The sequence below is a fragment of the Solanum tuberosum genome, unplaced genomic scaffold, assembly GCF_000226075.1.
Source record: "Solanum tuberosum cultivar DM 1-3 516 R44 unplaced genomic scaffold, SolTub_3.0 scf00112, whole genome shotgun sequence".
NCBI lineage: Eukaryota > Viridiplantae > Streptophyta > Magnoliopsida > Solanales > Solanaceae > Solanum > Solanum tuberosum.
The window spans coordinates 686019-690746 of NW_006239035.1; positions in this window are offsets into that span (position 1 = coordinate 686019).

A 4728-nucleotide genomic window follows, 5' to 3' on the forward strand; every position below is an offset into this window, starting at 1 on the left:
ACTAATGTTTATGAAATATTAATGTTATATGGTCATTGGGCCAAGTGGGAGAATGTAAGAATTATTATTTATTTACTATTAATTATTTCTTACTTATGGCCCAAGTTTACTTGGAATCAAAGTAATACCATAAATAATATTTAATAAGGAATAGATCTCGTCCGTACATTGGTTACTTGATGGACGTACCAGATTAAGTCATAACCTCTATAAATTGGTCCTCCCTCCACCCATTAGGGTTACCACATATTCTCTACATTAATTCCATCGCTGACGGTTGTGGTAACATAAAGTTAGGGCAAGGAGGTAGAAACCAATTTACGACTAACGCTTCCGCTTCTCTTTGTGATGATGTCTTCCGCATCAGGTATGTGCCTCTAACATTCTCTATGTAAGATTGTCATGTTCAAGATCCTGAAAGTATTTAATCTAACAACATACACAACATATACATTGTAGAAACTCATCTTTCTCAACGAGTTAATTTTTTTAGTCTCGGTTAACCTAATCTCATCTAAACAATCCTAAATTTTAGATATGAGTTCTTCCTAATGTTTCACGTCTTTTAATATATTATTCGCTTGAAATAAACATTTATGGCTGGTTAAATTTTAAAATTTAAGCTTCAAATTTCTTCAGTGACGAAAAAGGTGAGAAATTATTGTTGTAATTAAAAATTTAAATACTTGAAAGCACCCAAAAAAGTTTAATGGTTTTTTTCATATATGTTGTGGTTCGAAAGTCCGAAGAGTGCAAGACAAGAGAAAAGGAAAGAAGAGAAGAGAAGAAACGAGGCTCACTGGTAGAACAAAGTTTCGAAGATTGTTATGATAAATTTGTATAATGTATTAAAAGAGAATTATGCATGCAATATAGATGTATTATGTGTGTTTTAAAATATATTATGCTTGTTTGACAAGAAAAATTGACACAATATATTATAAATGTATTAAAATGTGTGATAAATATATTATCCATTAATAAAATTTGTATTATATGTGTTTTATAAATTGTGTTTTGTAATATATATTAAAATTGTATTATAAATGTATTGTAAGTGTTCAAGTGAAAAAATGTTATTGCTATTAATGATATTCTCTCTGTCCAACAATAGTTGTCCACTATTAAATTGGCACAAAGATTAAGAAACACTAAATGACATGAGTAATGTTACCAAATCAACCTTAATAAATACTCCCTTCATTCCATATTAATTGAATTTTTGAGGTGTTTCACACCCTTTAAGAAAAGTAGATTAAGACATAAATTGAACATAGTTTTCTATTTTTACCCTTATTAAATTATTGTCAAATTTATTGAAGTCGTCACATTGAAAATCCAAATGAAGGGTAAAATTGGAAGAACACTCTAAAAGTAGTCTTGAAAACTGAACAATTAAGTTAATTTGAAAAATGCCTCAAAAATTCAATTAATATGGAATGGAGGGAGTATAAGTCATTTAAACAATGAAAAATGAATACGCCCTCTGTCCCTAATTACTTGTCCACATTTCCTTTTTTAGTTGTCCCTAATTACTTGTCCATTTTGATAAATCAAGAAAGAACAATTTTTTTACCTAATATACCCTCAATTAATTATTTTGAAAAAGGTAGAACTTCTTGAAAATATTAAGTTTTTAATTCATCCACTTCATCATTAATATGGGTAAAATGGTAAACTTATTATGTCAATTATTGATTTTTTAATAGGTGTGCCAATTTAAAAGTGAACAAATAATTAGGGACAGAGGGAGTAGTATTTAATAACAAGGGTAAAATAGACACAACATAGTAAATTATTCAATTGTTTTATAAAATGGATACGTATTGTTCGATATCTCAAAATAATATAGTGGACAAGTAAAGATAGACGGATGAAGTATATATTTTCTCAGTATAGCATATTTATGTTTTGGATAAGGAATTTTGGTTCATTGGACCATTTGTCTAAATTTTTTCCTTTTATGAATATGAGTGTAAATTCAACTAATATGGTAATATAATAAATTATTTTATTTATAAGGTTAGCAAATAGTTATACTGTACTAAATTTGCATGTGTAGCATTAAAACGGATTTTGACAATCCAGTAGTCAAACCTTATATTAGTAGGTAAAAAAAAAAGATTAGAATTTTCAAAGTCCAATGAGGCACCAATTGAGTTTTCTTTGTTTTGTGCTTTTCTTATTAGTTGATTCTACATTTTCATTGAGTTTGAGAGAAGAGAGAAAAGCTTTGTTTCTATTGAGATCTACGTTAGGGTTAAGAAGGAATGAATGGCCTAGGCCTAGAATGGTAAACCCATGCAGAGATTGGAAAGGCATTCGTTGCAAAAATGGTCGTGTCACCGAAATTAACATATCTGGTTTCAGACGAACCACAGTTGGTCAAGATAATCCTCAATTCTCTATTGAAGCCCTTCAAAACATAACATTTTTGGAGAGATTTAACGCATCGAATTTCAAACTTCCAGGTCCTATTCCTGTATGGTTTGGATCTAGAGTTGCACCTTCTCTACAAATTCTTGATCTTAGATTTTGTTCAATTACTGGTCTTATTCCATCAAGTCTTGGCAATTTGGGTAATTTAACTATTGTGTACTTGTCCAATAATGCTATTACTGGACCATTGCCAATGAGTTTGGGCCAATTATCGAATCTTGCTGTACTTGATCTTTCACATAATTCGCTTGTTGGATCGATTCCTGCTTCATTTAGGTACCTAGAGAACCTTATTATGCTTGATATGTCATCAAATTATTTAACGGGGCCAATTCCTCCTAGTGTTGTGACATTGCCTCATTTGCAATACTTGAATCTTTTTAATAATAGTTTCTCTTATTTGTCAAAAGATTGAAGAATGTCAATTGGAAAGAATCCCTTATAAACCTTGTTTGGATGGTTGTTATTCGTTATATTGTTAGTTAAAATAATTAAATACAATGTTTATTTTGGTTGTTACTTAATTTTTATTGTATTGTATCATTTAAATTCATTGTTCGGTAACGATGAAAAGTTTCAAACAATCGATTTTATGTGATCGTGTCGTTGCCTTTATATTTTCTTCTCATTTTATCTTTATTGATTATTTAATAATAATCTAATTATATCCTTTGCTCTATCTTTCCCCATAACTCTACTAGTACCCTACATTTTTTTTTGTACGTTTTGTCATTCAAATCATCGATGTGTGATATTGTGTAATGATTGAGAACAATATAATTATTCCAAACATTATGTTTATTAAAACAATATCATACGATACAATATAACACAAGACAATACAATAAGATAAATTAACCATTATAAAGTGAAGTATATCAATCATTTGATATGCTGCATTTATTTTGGTATTTTTTTATTTTTTTTACTACATAACATTCCAACAAATACCCACAATAAAAAATAATCATATTCATTTTTAATGTATAACTACTGTGTAATTTGTGGATAATTCGTGTATAATCTTGGAAAAACTATATAAATGGATCATAAAATTCAAAATAATTACATGTTCGTGCCTCAATCCAAAGTAATTCAAGAAATACACATTCTCTCAAAAAAAAATTACAACTCATACCCCACATTCATTAAGGCTGATAATTTTCACTTAACTGATATTAAATCAGTATCATATACTAGTATATTGGTATCATTAAGGCTGACAATTTTGCTTAATTGATACTAAATTATTATTATTATTATTATTATTAATATATATATATATATATATATATATTTTTATTATATAGAAGAGTGAAGATGACCGGACGACCAAGGGTAAAAGAGTCTTTAACTACTAAATAATAATATCCATCATCCACACACTAAAGAGGAATTTTCTAGAAAGATAAGCCCAAGGACAACCAAGGGTAAATGAGTCTTTTACAAAGAGTCTTTTACTACTAAATAAATATGATTGAAGGGCAGAATAGTAATTGCCAGGGTATTGTCAATTTTTGTTTTAAATTAAATTTAAAAAATAAATAGGAATAGTAGAAAGAGAAGGCCACGTGTACTTCTATCATCAAAAGCACAAAAAAAATCACAAGTGGCCGTACTATCTAAACATGATGGGACCCATTTTTAATTCAATTTATATTACATTAACACCTTTACTTTTTGCACTAAAATAAATATAAAAAGAAACAAACATGATTTAAAATGTATTAAATGAAAATAAAAATATTTTAATTAGGGAGAATAAAAATAAAAATTAATAAATAAAATTAAACTAAGACTCTCACTAAATTTTAAAATAAATAGTTTTAAAATTTTGCGAATCAAGCATTGAAGAGAAATAATAAGTATTCTTCGTGTTCAATTTACGTACATTGATGAAAAGAATATTCTGATAGTAAAATAATTTAAATTTTAAGATTAAGCAGATTAAAATTTCATTAATTATAGTAGATTGTTTACTTTATTTACTTAATATTGCTATTCTTTTTTCTTAAATAAGAAGTTAAGAATCGAAACACATGAAAATCAATACATTAATTAGAAAAGTAAATAAATATAAGTAGATTAATATTTAGAAAGAGATGACAAAAATAGCAAATGATTAATAGTACTTTTTTAAATTTTGAAATAAGATAAAATATCTGGATGGAAAATCAATACGATATGTAGTGATCTATGTATTAAAATATCATGCTAATTTAGCATTTAATTCTGAATAGATTTTTTTAAAACAAAGAAAATGCATTTATGTTTTCAGATTATTTGAAA